Source organism: Epinephelus fuscoguttatus, linkage group LG6 (assembly GCF_011397635.1).
Source record: "Epinephelus fuscoguttatus linkage group LG6, E.fuscoguttatus.final_Chr_v1".
Taxonomy (NCBI): Eukaryota; Metazoa; Chordata; class Actinopteri; order Perciformes; family Serranidae; genus Epinephelus; species Epinephelus fuscoguttatus.
In genome coordinates, this window is record NC_064757.1 from 7,022,904 (window position 1) to 7,038,712 (window position 15,809).

Genomic DNA, 15,809 nt, shown 5'->3' on the forward strand with positions numbered 1-15,809 from the left:
AAATGAGCTTTATAATGTGCATTTAGCATTTTTTTTGTGGATGGGATTCTCCCAGCATTTCAAGTACAGTGCCTATTCAGACGTTTGATGGCATAGGCTATCTGTTTTGTTTGTTCACAGTGAGGCTAAAAACATCTAAGGATGATTTAGGTTCAAGGCTGAACACAGTGATCCACTATCAAAGTCCAGGAATTGCACATAAGAGATAAGCTGTTCTGTCCTTTTCAAAGTCTGTACACACAGAAGGATAGAACTGTAGCCCACCAAAAGAACATAACTTTTATTCAGTTACTAAATAGTTCAGTACAAACCAACAGTATACAAAGTGTACCACTAACATAAGAAATTGCATGTTTTTCAAATGTAGGCTATGTATTTTCAGGTTTTCTGTTGTTATAAACAAAAATGTTTGGTGTTGGGTAATAGTAGCAAAATTAAAGGTATAACACATCAGAATATCCTCTTAAGAGGTGTTTTATTGAAAAGATTGACCCCAAAAAACTAAGGAGAAGACACTAAATATGTTGGATAAATGTACATTGAATATTAGCATGCTTTTACTGAGACTGTAAATGTTGAAACTTTGCTTTTTACCTTGAAAAAAAATGTTCCACTGAATTCATGAATGTATAGCCTACTTTTATCATTTGATGCAGGAGGGTATTAGGACCAATACAAAACAAACATTACTATTGCAATGTCTCCAAGATCAGGCACTTCCGGTGGCTATTTATTTGATGCAGCTGCCACTGACCTGGTTTCACAGACCTGCCGCGGCAACTAAAGCAGTTAGGCGTTAACTGCAGAGGTGCTACAATGAATTTCTTTTTTTTTTCTTTCAGAATTTCTTCTCTCTCTCTCGCACTCCCAATATATATATATATATATATATATCTCGAAACGAGGGCCATTCATTCAGTCATTATTATTTAATTCTGAGTGAGCCTAGTTCAAATGACCATATTAACATGTTCTCCCAAAATACAATCACACATATATGACTAAATTACTCACCATGTTTTGTAGCCTACAGTTCTTATATCGGGCTTGAAATGCCACGGACAGATAACGTCTGGTCCACGTCCTAAATGCTGCTCTGACAAAAACAGGGATCACCCCTTTGATATAATTCAGGTGACAAGTACATTTCTGAAAAATAATTATTTTAGTAGGCCCTACTTACCTTGCCTTTGATACTCCATATCTCCTGCCGCCTCCTTTTTACGAATGTTAACCAAACATGTATATGTTTCAAAAAATTCAGTGACTTCAAGGCAGGACTATACGTACATATAGGGCTATTGTACTAGAGCTGTAGTCTCCTGGTCGACTAGTCGATCATTTGGTCGCTATGCTCTAATCCGACCAAATTCTCATTAGTCGAATAATCGCTGTGTTACTTTCATAAGGAGAAAAGTGCTACATCAATAGCTTTCCAGGATTAATCCATTATTTCCTGCGGCGGGGAGACAGGCTAAGTTACCGAGTCAAGCCATAACTTTGTTGACAGAAAGTTGGATTCGCCCACCCTCACGCTCAGCTTCGTGGTAATGCAGACCTCCTGTCTGTTTCTGTAAGCTGAGACCAATTCCCTCAGTGGAAATGAAGCTTGTATTTACTTGTATTTCACAGATGAGAAACAATAAATTGTGAAGACAGTAAAGCCTCCACTAAAATAGCATTTTAAATCTTGTGTGTGATTTATCCTTCAGGGATTTATACTAAGGGATTTATCCTGGCTTCATATGAGCAGAGGAAATCTCTGCTTGTCGCTAGGCTAATGTATATGGTGTGCCGTTTGTGAAGTGGCTCACGCTGAAAATAACATCAACATTTCGCCACATTTAGCTTCAAACAATATTTAAAAAAGTGTTGTGAATTTTTTAACGTCACCTTTTACCACATTTACAGCAATATTTGTTAACTTAGAAATATATTAAATAGTTAAATCTAAATATTAAATGTGGCACCTAAATGTTAAATGTTAAATCTAAATATTAAATCTAAATGCTAAATATAAATAGAAATAGAAATAGAAATGTTAAATCTAAATAATAAATATAAATATAAATGTTAAATATTAAATCTAAATGTTCTGGGTGAAACTAAATATTTAGCTAATATGCAAATTCACACTGCCAGTCACCGGAAGTACCAAAATAAAAGCTCGAGATGGTCAGACTGTGTTTATAGAATCAAATAACCAATTAAAACCAACTCGGGGGAAATGGACACTTGAACATACATTAGCATGATAATAACTACCTAAAATAACAAGAAACATGTTTGGAGAAATTTTATTTGATGTGTACTTCGAGTTGTGTCCCTTCGGAGGGAATCACCTTGTTGTTTACAAATACTTCTGGTAGAAAACCAGCGGAGTTTAGCTACATATATACATATATATATATATATATATATATATATATATTTCACATTTTTCACGTCACTATATCACCGTTTAGACTAATCTGGTGTTTGTAAAGTCTATAAACACAATGATTGAACAAACATTACTATCACGTTCTGAAATTAATAACATGGTTATTGTAGATTAACGGGGCTAACCGTTAGCTGTTAGCCCCATTAGCGGTGTCTGTAATGACTCATTAACTCTAAACGGTCCGTGAAAAAAAATATTTTTTTCCAGTGGATGTCTTAGTTACAACATGATTGAGCTAACTGGAGTAGTTTCATGTCATATCCGACAACGGGAGGCTTTTAACAGATGACGTCCTGATGTTAGTTTTGCTGCTGCTGCAGCCACTGATGCTTTCTAGACATCGTGATTTCCCAAAACTGAATAAATAGCACACATCGCAACACAAAACTGCTTTGCTAGCCCAATCACGTTGTAACTAAGACATCCCCTGGAAAAAAATATTTTTTTCACGGATCGTTTAAGAGTTAATGAGTCATTACAGACACTGCTAACGGGGCTAAGAGCTAACGGTTGTTAGCTTAGCTTAGGTTGTTAGTCCCTCTGAAGGGACACTAATAACTCAAAGTACATGTCAAATAAAATTTCTCCAAACATGTTTCTTGTTATTTTAGGTAGTTATTATCACGCTAATGTATGTTCAAGTGTCCATTTCCTCCGATAAGTTAGCTTTAATTCGTTATTTGATTCTATAAACGCAGTCTGACCATCTCGAGCTTTTATTTTGGTACTTCCGGTGACCGGCAGTGTGAATTTGCATATCAGCTAAATATTAAGTTTCACCCAGAACATTTAGATTTAATATTTAACATTTAGATTTATATTTAGCATTTAGATTTAACATTTAGATTTAGATTTATTATTTAGATTTAACATTTATATTTATATTTAGCATTTAGATTTAACATTTAGATTTAGATTTATATTTAGCATTTAGATTTAACATTTAGATTTAGATTTAATATTTAGATTTAACATTTAGATTTAGATTTAGATTTAATATTTAGATTTAGATTTAGCATTTAGATTTAACATTTAGATTTAGATTTAGATTTAGATTTAATATTTAGATTTAACATTTAACATTTAGGTGCCACATTTAATATTTAGATTTAACTATTTAATATATTTCTAAGTTAACAAATATTGCTGTAAATGTGGTAAATGTGGTAAAAGGTGGCGTTAAAAAATTCACAATACTTTTTTAAACATTGTTTGAAGCTAAATGTGGCAAAATGTTGATGTTATTTTCAGCGTGAGCCACTTTACAAACGGCACCCCATAAATGTATACAGTATTACAGCGCTAATAACGTTAGCATGTTGTATTTGCTTGGAAAACGTGTTTAGTATAAGACAGTTGTTTTGTTGGTGAATGTTGTGAGTTGTAATGGAGCCACATTGAGTGCTGTTACCTTTGTGAAGTGTTGCTGTTGTCCCTGGTTTTATATGAGAAGAGGAAAAGATTGCTAGACACTAGGCTAGTTTATTCAATGTAAAATGACTTGTGCTAATAATGTTAGCATGTTGTATTGGTGGGGGAAATGTGTCCAGATAAAGACAAGTGTTTGTCAGTTCTGAGACTTATAGCGAAGCCAATTTGCATACTTGTGTTTGAAATTGTCTCTATTAAGCCATATTTAATGTGTGTTTAGAATCATCTATACAAATAAAGTTTGATTTGAGCTAAACTTTACAGCACTTAACACAGTCCTCCACTGCTGACTAGTATTTTGGAGGTGTAACTGCAGAGTGATACAGACACACCACTGCAGAAGTAAAAATAACGTGCAGATTTTTTTTTTTTTCCACGACTAATTGATTAGTTGAAGATTATGTGCGACTTCAGTCGACCAAGATTTTCTTTGGTTGACTACAGCCCAAGTATTTACGTCTATTTATGTCATAACACAGGTCTATAGACGACTTTTCAAATGCGACTGTTAAAAGTGACTACACACAAATCTGGCAACCATTAAAATATTTATTTTGTCAATAGACTGTAAACTGTATTAAAATTAGTAATGCAAAGTGTTGACATTTTATTGAGTTTAAAATTTGCAGAGTGGGACATAGTAGGCCTATGTTATGAAAATGTGTAACTCATGCATACAAGTTGCTTCATCTCAATACAGTGATAATAATGTCACACATAACCAAACTACCAACTCAAAGTGGGGGGCAGGGGCAGTGGCGAAAATGAGAGGATGTGCCCTATCAGCTGCCCTCTTGAATGATGAAAATGAGAGGATGGCCCCACTGTTGCCAACTCCTCAGTAAGAAAAGTAGCTATTGGCTGTCCTAAAAGTCGCTAGAAGTCGCTAAATGATGTCATCGCCTAATTTGCATAATGGTCCATATGCATGTAATTGTAATGGCTGCTGTAGGAGAGAGGAATAACGTCGTGGGAGAGACAAAAACTGAGTAAAAAAACACCCTGAATATGTTTAGAACTACAAATGAACCTTCTTTCAGTGATTTATATTAGACAAAGAAAATTTTACATTTACGCCCTGACTGTAAACCAGGTTGGGATCAGCCAGCGGCAGTTCCGCGCATGCGCGATTCACTTGCAGTCTGGACATGGAGGGGTTAATATCTCCTGCTCTGACTGCTGCTGGGAGGGAGGACTGGGCCGTCTGTGAGTGCTTTGAGGCAAGAGAGGAGCCCACAGCAGAAGAATAACAATGATACGTGCTCTCACAACAGAGTGTCCAGAAGTCTTCAATAACATCAGAAAAAGTCGCTAGATTTGTTGCTAGTCGCTTTTTTGAAAAAGAGTCTCTAGAGGGGTCTGAAAAGTCGCTAAATATAGCGACAAAGTCACTAAGTTGGCAACACTGGATGGCCCCTTTTGGCTGCCTTCTTGATTGATCAAAACAAGATGATGTGCCCTATTGGATGAAAACGAGCAGATGTGCCCTTTTGGCTGTCCTCTTGTCCCCATGTCTTGCAGGTGCCCTTTTTTCCTTTTTGCCCCTGCCCTTCAAACATCCTGAGTGAGACTGATGTGACCAGTCATTGAAAGGGGAAGCACTTCCAGTTCTTATGTTAGCTCTTAGCTTGTCCACCATATCCAGAAATTCAATATGAAGAAAAATTTGAGGTTTCTGGGAATGATATTACATTTATTTTATTAGGATAAACCCCTTGAGGTGAATCACCTCATTTTCGAGGGGGTCCTAACATACTATACATACAAGAACAAAACAGAACAACGATCAACAACAGACTTACATACAAACGACAACTAATACAACACACATCAACATATAAACATCAGAGAGACGAATATGGAACAAAACTAAACACAACCACTAGGTGGCCAGCAATAGGCCATTGACAATTAAACAGATGCATGCCTAGCAAAACTATTAGATTAAATAAATAATAAATGATAAATGATAAATACTTTGGTAAAGAGTATAGAAAATACAGTGATACAGTATCATCTGAAACGTGCAATTTAGCTCAACATAAAAAAAACAAACATATTTAAACGTGAAATATGTCAAGGATCGTATATCTAACGGTAAGTTATTCCAGTCTGAAGGGGCTTTAAACAAAAATGCTTTTTTTTCCAATTGATCTTTTGACTGAAGGAGTAAAGAAGAAGTATTGTGTTAAGTGCCTAAATTGATATCTTGAGGAGTATGGGATCAAAAGTTCTTGTAGATAATGAGGAAAATTGAAATCAATACATTTAAAAATGTGTTGTAACCAATGAATATGTCTTCTTATATTGAGTGTGGGCCATTTGAGTAAATTGTACATAGTACAGTGATGAGTATAATATGAACAACCAAGAGCAAATCTACAGAGATTATTGTATGCAGTGATGAGTGGTAGAAGGTTAGTTTTGGATGCATTTTGATCAGCAACATAGGCATAGTCAAAAAATGGTAGAATAAGTCGAGAGGCAAGTTTCTTACAGACATTAAGTGTAAAACAGTTTCTTGATCAAAATAAAACACTGGTTCCAAAATTAATTTTATGAAGAATATGATCAATGTGAGGTTTGAAAGTAAGTACCGATTCAAGCCATAAACCAAGGTATTTGAATTGATCAACTCTATGCAGATTAGAGCCATCATTACATGTTATTAATTTATTAGATTTTGTTCTGAGGTTATGTTTTGTACCAAAGACCATAATGTAAGATTGTGTTTTATTGAGTAGTTTATTGGATAAAAGCCAGTTTTGCAGAATATCAAAGTCTGATTGAAGAGAAGTTTGAATTTGTGAAATGTTAGGTGTAGAGGTATAAATGACAGTATCATCTGCATATAGTTGAGCTGAAGTATTGGAACAAATTAAAGGGAGATCATTGATAAAAATTGAGAAAAGAAGTGGACCAAGTGTTGAACCCTGGGGTACACCTCTTTGTTGAACAAATAAATCAGACTTGCATCCTTGAATAACAACACATTGTTTTCTGTTACGTAAATAAGAATTAAACCATAAAATTGCATTTTGAGATAGACCAATTGCATGAAGCTTATCAAGGAGTAAATAGTGATCAACCAAATCAAAAGCCTTCTTGAGATCAATGAAAATAGCTCCTGTGAGATTACCAGAATCAAAAACTGAAAATATATCATTTGACAATTTTAAGAGAGCAGTAGTTGTTGAATGATTAGGTCTGAATCCAGATTGAAATGGCGGTAGGACATTGTTAATTTTAAGATAGTGAGATAATTGATTAAAAATTAGTTTTTCGAATACTTTTGCAATAGTGCAGACTATCGATATAGGCCTATAGTTATTTGGATTAAGGATGTCACCACCTTTATGTATCGGGGTAATTTGTGAATATTTCCACATTGCTGGTAACTCACAGGTAGCTAAAGACATATTACACAAGTCAGCAAGTGGAAACATCAGAATATGAGAGGCTAATTTGATATATCTGGGCTCAATCCCATCAAGACCAGCACCACTGCTCAGACTGAATTGCTTGATAGCATTTTGAACTTCTGTAGGTGTTATTTTCGTAAAGGAAAAAGTACTGTGAGAGAATAAAAAATTATTGAAGCTGTAAGAGTAAGTAGAATTGGGTATTAGATCAGAACAGACAGAGGAAAAATGCTGACTGAACACATGGGCAATAGATAAGGGGTCATGAGAGATTACATTTCCATTACGTATTTTATTAATAGGACATTTATCTTTAGTATTTATTATGGTTTTTATATTGTTCAGGATTTTTAAAGTTATTGGAGAGACATTCCTTGTAATAATTAGATTTAGAATTACGGGTCATAGTCTTGGAGATATTTCTCAGTTTCCTGTATGTTTCCCAATCCGCATCTTCCCTTGTCTGCCAAAATTTAGCCCAGGCCCTTTCCCTTTGCCTAAAGGTACATATAAGGTCTGCATTTATCCAGGGTAGGTGTCGACCCTTGACCTTTGAGATTTTCCATGGTGCATGTTTATCAACTACTTGAGTGAGCTCAGAGTGTAAAAAGTCCCAGGAATCCTGGACAGTTGGTATTAACTGGTACTGGTTCCAATTAATAGAAATTAAATCGTTAATAAATAGGTCTATGTTCATTTTCATTTTATGTTGTCTAATTTCAATGAATTTTTGTGGTGCTTTTGGGATTTTGGAATCTTAAGTCCAAGATAGTTAAGTTGGTTAAAGAAGACCTATTATGCTTTTGGGGGTTTTCCCTCTTCTTTAGTGTGTTATATAGCATTTTTCTGCCTCTATAAGGTCTGTTAAGTTAATTTAAAAAAAAAAAAAAAGTTCAGGCTAAAGGAAGCTCTCTCCCCCCACGGACATACGTCACGTGACCTGCGCTGGAACAGCTTGTTTTGAATTTCCTGCTTTTCCTTCTGTGAATAGTTACCTAATAGACCATTTACACACTAACCGGAAATACATAGATGACGAATAACGTGACTTCCTGTCAGTCGAAAACAGATATTGAAAGAAATGGAGATGGAGAGAGTTTTCTCAACAAGCTTAATGGTTTTACCAACAATCACATTTTCAGATGTGGTAAGAACTGTCGCGCATAAGTGTAGCACGAAAGGGAACAAACTGGTTAAAGAATATATATTCTTCCACGAAGAATTTGTCCACAATTATGAAGGTAAGTAAAAAGATATCAGGTTAACTGTTATTGAACTGTTAGCTAGAATGACAAATCATTAGCAAGTGTACTGTAAGACCTAGTTTATGTATAGTGTAAGTATTAAAAGATATAGACGACCCCTCCTCCCGCCAAATCGCCTGAACCCATTTCTTTCTAACTTCATCGTCAACTGGAAAAGAATGAAAAGACAGAGAAGGCTGTATTGGGCACAAGAACAGTCCAGTACGCTGCAAAAACTCTTGTTCCTTGCTTCTGCCATTTTCTATAGGAAATTAGTTGCCACAATAGAGAGAGGAAATCGCTTTACCCGTCGTCTACATATTTCTGGTCAAAAAATGCAGAAGTGTGTAAATGGTCTATTGTGTTCATACCACACAGTGCCCACCTGAGCCGCACCCCCCGAACACACCTACTCCAAGCAGAGTCAGAAGAGAGAGGCTGCAGAGTTTGAACCTGAGGAGACGCCATGTCTAGGAAACACTGCTGTCTTCATTGTGACCAATAATTAGGGTCTGGGCAGCTAAGCTGCCAGGACACTATTGTAATCCTAGTTCTTCTTCTTCTTCTTTTTCTTCTTCTTCTTCTTTCTTCTTCTTCCGAGGAAATCATACTTCCCATGAGTGAAAACTCACCAAACTTTGCACAAAGGTCTAGTCTCATGCCAGATATCCTCAGCTGTAAACTCAAGCCAATAGTCCCAATGGTGGCACTACAGCAAGCGCCTAAAGTTCAAAACTTTGAAAATTCATAACAAATCAACCATATGTGCTACAACTTCACAACTTTCATCAAACTGTAGCCCCAATACTGAAGAAACTGTTGTACACTTAGACCTATTAAAAATTATTAAGTTCATCACTCTTTTTTTTCAAAAACTGTAAAATGTCTTAAACCTATCTCCTTCCACAATTTTTACTCAATTGACAGCAAACTACAAAAACTACGTTTCTCAGGTTTTTGATTTATCAAAAACTGAGCCTACAGTGCATCAAAATGTTTGACTGTAAACGGTACTATAAACATATACATGCAAATTCTTGCTAAATAAATCTTCAATGTTCATGAAAAAAATGACAAAATTCTAGAGTCATGGTAGATGATGTGTGGGAAATTTCAGAATTTTATCTCAAAAACTGAATTTTTCACAGCATTTTGAATTTTGCTCTAATGTGAACAATTGGAGTCAGTGTAAAAATGGCAAATTTAAACATCAGTTTTTCACTTATGGAGCAAATCAATCATTGTTACAAACAAATTATCAACATCTCCATGCTGTCTAGATGCAATATGTGTATTTTCAGATTTTTGTCTTCATAACTGAATTTTTTACAGTGGTTTCAAAACTGCCTTTCCATGCACGGATGGCTGCTTTCCTACACAACAGTGAATGCCTTACTCAGTTTGTGAAGCCACTATTGAGTTGCTACTTGCCAATTAGCTCAGAGTGGTAGATGACTGTCTTAGGTTCCAGAAGTTGTGAATTTGAGCCTCAACTTGTGCAGAATCCACATTGTAATGTAAACATCTTCTTCTGCTCCAGCTTATTGCTCAAAATTGCCTGAGCGTGACTGATCACTGTGCAGCATCATGCATCATGCATCATGCTGGAAAAATAAACCAAACTTTGCACAAAGATCCAGTGTTAACACTTCAGTATGAAACCATCTGAGGCTTCTCTCTTTGCACATAGCTCAACTAGTTAAACATCAGTTTTTCACTTATGAAGCAATCATTGTTAAAATAAATTACCAACATCTCCATGCTGTCTAGATGCAATATGTGTATTTTCAGATTTTTGTTTCGATAACTGAATTTTTCAGTGGTTTGAAATCTGCTTTTCCATGCATGGACGGCTGCTAAACCTGCACATCTGGCTTAGTCAATTTGTGAAGCTACAGTACACATGAATTGTCACTGACTAATTAGCTCAGTGAGATAGAAATTGATTCTTAGTCTCAGAGATTGTGGGTTCAAGCCTCAGCTGATGCAAAAGGGAAATTGTGTTGCTAAATTCCTAAATGTCTTCCAGTTCTTCTGCTTGTTGCTCAGAATTGCCTAAAAATGCCCGGACCTGATCCATCACTGCGCAGCAGGTATAATTACCCTTGTTTTGACTACCAAAGGATGAAGGGACAAAGAAAAAGTGGTTGGAATTTATTTTTGATACAATTCCTCCACAATACAACCTGGACATTTTATTGTGTTCCCTGTATTTTCCTGAGGAGTGGTTCACAAACTGGCAACAAATTACTACTGGATTTTCCCTTTGTTGGACAAATCTGGAGATTCAGGATCACAGCTTGTAGGTATGCCTTATGAGTTGTGAAGTTGTTGTGTAAAAACAAACTAGGAAGCTGCTACCGAGTGTTTAAGTGTGAAGTAGATAGCTGTAGGAGCTAACGTTAGGCTGCATGCCCACTGATTAGCTAGACCCCGGCTAACTGGCTAACCAAAGCTACTGTTTTAACATGCTCTTGCTACTCCGCATACAGTAAGTTAAACTGCTAGCTGGGTGGTGCATTTAATGACTGAATTGTGGAGAATCTAACAAATGTGCAACATTTCCATTTTGACAACAGTTGACACATTTCTATGTGCGATGCCCGATTGTGAATCCGTTTTGGAGGAGGACCTGTTTCTCCCTTTTCCTCCCGTGTTTTACACAGCGTTAGAGCTGTAGGTCTCGGCTAACTGGCTAACCAAAGCTATTGCATTGAAATGCTTTTGCTATGCGTTGCACAGGAAGTTACACTGCTAGTCTTAGTAAGATGAATTTAACATATAAATTGTGGAGAGTCTAACGGAGCTAACATTGTGCACAAGTCCATATTGATGAAAGTTTCAACACGTCTATCTGTGATACCCGATCTGACCGCAGTTTTAGGACTGTTTAATTTTCATCACAGCACCACCTACTGAGCGGAGGCTGCAATTACCTTTTATTTTTTGTTGTACCCAAATACTACTTTCTTATTAAATAGTTATAATCAGTGTTGGGCAGTAACGCGTTATTTAATAACATGCCACTGTAAGTTGATTGCTTTTTTTTTTAGCAACGGAGTAATGTAACACGTTATTTCAAAAATAGGAGAAATTAATTAGTAATAGTAATTAGATTATAGTTACAAGCCAAGGTAACTATACGTTACCATTGCCAGCCATTTCCGCGCCTCTCACCCACACTTAAACACCAGTTCTGGGATACACAGTGTTGGCCCGCCCCGCCTGACCTCTGCAGTCCGCTCCTCTCACCCACACTTGAGCATCCGTCTTGGGATACACAGTGTCGGCCCGCATGCCTGACCTCTGCGGTCCTTTCTGCTCCTCTCACCCACACTTAGACACCTGTCCTGGGCTACACAGCGTCAGGACGCTCCGCTGTCCTGCTAGAGTTTGTTCTGTGTTGTTTCTTCTTATGCTTCTGTGAATTTCCTCAGGACAACTCATGGGGCTCTAGTTTCGCAGACCAGGCAAGGTGGGGGCGCTACGCACCTGCGCTTCACCAACTGGGTGTGGCCAGGCAGATTTTGCAAGTCTGGCACACAGTGCGCGCTGGCGCAGCTACTCGTCTGTCCCACCTCCGTCCCTCCTACCTGCGCAAGTCGGAAAGAGGGAGGAGAGAAGGCGTGGAGTGGGTTTTACATACATCACACCAATCAAATGAGCCCCTCTCCTCGCCCTTAAATGCGCCGCGCGAAGTCGTAATGAGAGTTCACTCAATTCGCCATGGAAACTGATGTTTTGGTCCGGGAGGTCCAAGCTCGCAGTGTCCGAATATACGGAACTGCAAGCAGATCTCCACGGGCTGATGATGCAAAGGTAGCCTGGGAGGAAGTCACCACAATTGTAAATCAATGTTGCGTTTCTCTCATGCGCGTGTGCGCTCTCTCTTTCTCTCTCGCAGTCTCACTCTGTTTTTTTTCTTTTGACTTTCCTAAGATGACAGATGCTGAATATATACTCCCTATCTGATGCTGTGGCTGTTTGTGGTTGGCTGAGAGGGATGTGAACTCATTAGTTTTGTTAATCAAATCAGGTTGGGTTTCCATTACGTGTGCCAAACGTGCCAAACGGTGCCAATCCCCTTTGATCTGACATAAGATGTGATGGGACAGTCGATATAGAGATACATTTATGTGCTGATTGCAGATAGTTGTATTGAATAGTGTTTTTTTGGGTATTTATTGCATTGTTAATGTGCCTGACATTCTGGAAACCTGCCTGTGAGGTTTTGGTGACGTGTGCACACTGTCCGCTGGTCAGCCAAACTTTTAGCGAGCTTTTAGCGCACCTTCGGCTGAGCCTTTTGGCACGAAACTGTCACTGTGCCAGGCTGGATCTGTTGACACCTCCCCCTGCTGCACCACCACACCCATCTCAGCACACCTCGGTCTGCCAAACAACCAAACTGAGAGGCCGTTTACACGTACATGGTGATTTTGATAAACGGAGACATCTTCCTTCGTTTGTGCCCTTTGTTTACACGCAAACGGAGATTTCTCCTCTGAAAATGAGTCTTTCTAAAAACTCCGGCCAGAGTGGAGATTTTGGAAAACTCCGGTTGCGCATTTGCATGTAAACTGAGATAAACGGAGATAAACGGAGTTATAGGTAGTCAACGTCACAGTATGCGCCGGAACTTGTGCCTGTGTCAAAAGTGCGACCTATGTTGCTATGGTGACAGTGGATACATGGAAGGCTTGAGCTTCTCGTTACACTGCCACCTACAGGTTTGGCATGCTCTTGTGTATATATACACGGGTAAGTGTAAACGAAGATCATTTTGAAAATGGAGACGGTGAAATGTCCATTTATGAAAATAGCCAGCAACGTGTAAACGGCCTCTGAGCGCACCTTGGGTTGCGCTGCTCGAAACTAGCTCTGCGCGGGGTTCACCACCCTGCACCACCCTGCACTGTGTTGGGAAACTAGAGCCCATAATTTGGCTCAGTAGTGTGTATGGCCTCCATGTGCTTGTATACATTCCCTAACCGTAATGTATTTACCTTTAATTGTCTCAGTACTTGATTGACAGTGACAAATTATTTATTCATTGTTTTAAAGGTGGGGGTGTTACGGCTGTGTATGTGTTCTGTGCTGCTGTCCTTTTTTCCCTCCCTTGTAGATCTGCCCAGGTGTGCTGCATTACTTAACGAGGTGCAGCGCACCTGGCATGGAGGAGGTGCTTAAGAGCTCCTGTGCCAGCAGCAGAGGAGAGAGGCTTCTGGTGTGTGGACTGCTGGTCTTGCTGCCTCTAACCGTGGGATTTTTTGTTGTCTTTGTTGCTTGTTTTGACTCTAATAAATCCCATGGATTTGATTGTTTTAAAGGTGTTCATGTGGTTAATATTGGGTCAGTGTTGGAGATTTGTTCTCCCCATAGGGCCGCCTAAGGGTGGGGCGTAACAAATGGGGGCTCGCCTGGGAGAGAACATCCATGAGTTGATGTAAATGCTTCTGTGTGTATCTTGTGGCCTTTTTTTGTGTAGAGGTCATCTCTTTTGTTAAATTCTTTGGGGTTGTTGCTCTGTGTTTAGTTGAAACTTTAGTTTTGAGCACCCTGACTACGTAGTCACCGGGCAGGTAAGATCTTGCCACTTTGTTATTTTGCCTTTATTTTTGGTGGTAATCCTGAGTGGGGGCACGCTTCAGTATGTTACAGTTGACTTCATCATTGGTCTTCTGTGACAAACTGAGTTCAGCGTTTAAAACCGCCTCAAGCTCGGCAGGCCACTGAAGACTAGCTAGGTTAGTTAGCTGTCTGAATAGGTATGTCAGGGTTGGGGTGCCTCAACAACTTGTTTCCTAGTTTTTTGGCACTTTACAGAGCAACTTGATTATGATTTTGTTTTGTTTGAGATGACTAGTTTGACTAATTTGTTGGGTCACTTTTGGTTGCTGCTTAGGTGTAGGCTAGCAACATTTGTGTAGTGGTTGACTACATTGTAGCCATTTTGTTCCGTGGTTGTTGCAGTCCACTTTTTGGTGTGGTCACTTGTGTGTTACTGTAATTGGTTATTTGTTGTAGCAAAATTTGTTGTGACCTTGTTTTGTGGTTTGGGATGTAGTCACCCCTACAGATCATTGGATCTTAGAGTGGTGGGTGTGGCTTCCCAATTCATCAGGTCCATTTGTGTTGCTGGTTACCTGCATCCATCACAGAAACTTGTGTGTGTGGTTGAAAACCATATGGTGTCCGTTTTGTGTTGTGGTAGTGGCAGTTCACTTTTGTGGATCTTTGTGTTGCTGTTGGTATGGCAGCAACTTTGTAGCTGATGGTGATGATCCTCTTGGTATGTGGCTGTTGCATTCCACTTTTGTGTTGGTCACCTGTGTTACTGTTTTTGGTGTTGGTAATGCAGTAACTTTATTTGGCTTTGGGTTTCTTTTCACCTCATGGTCGTAGCCATTTTGCACCTGGTGGGAATGGCACCCACTGATTTAGCTACCTGTGCAGCTGCTGCTGCTGCTAATTCTTGCCTCTCCTTTCTACCTGTTCTCTGATTTGCACAACAGCAGGTGAAATTGATTCACAATCAGTATTGCTTCCTAAATGAACAGTTGATATCCCAGGAGTTTGATTGACTTTGAGTTACACTGTGATTTGTGTTCCCTTTAATTTTTTTGAGCAGTGAAATAATTAAATACACCCAGAAATAATAACAATTGCATGTACAATTCAGATCTCCATCAAAAGTGCCCTAAAAGAAACAGACCTGCTACTGCATGACTGATAAATAAAGCTGACTTGACTGACTCTTCATCAGATATTAAAGATTACAACAACATAAAACACAAGGATTACTGTGGGGGCAGATTAAAAATATTAAACTGAACATTTATAAGTATAAAATGTACAAAAAAATCAATAAGAAATAAAGTGAGATTTTTTTTTTATCCATTTTAATAGAAATTCCATCCCTCGATCTTCCTTCTTCTTACAAGCTTCTGCGCAAAGACTTCCACTTCACTTAACTGGTAACAGACAACACAATGGGTTCTAGTTTTGCAGACTGGGTGAGGCGGGGGTGCAGCGCACCTGTGCTTCGCCAGCTGGGTGTGGCCAGGCGGATTTTGCAAGTTTGGCACACCGTGCGCGCTGGCGCAGCTACTCCTCTTTCCCACCTCCGTCCCTCCTACCTGCGCAAGTCGGAAAGAGGGAGGAGAGAGTTTACTCAATTCGCCATGGCAGAAGAGAGCAGCAGCAGCAGACAGCCAAACTTCTCCCAGAAGGAAACTGATGTTTTGGTCCGGGAGGTCTGATCGCAGT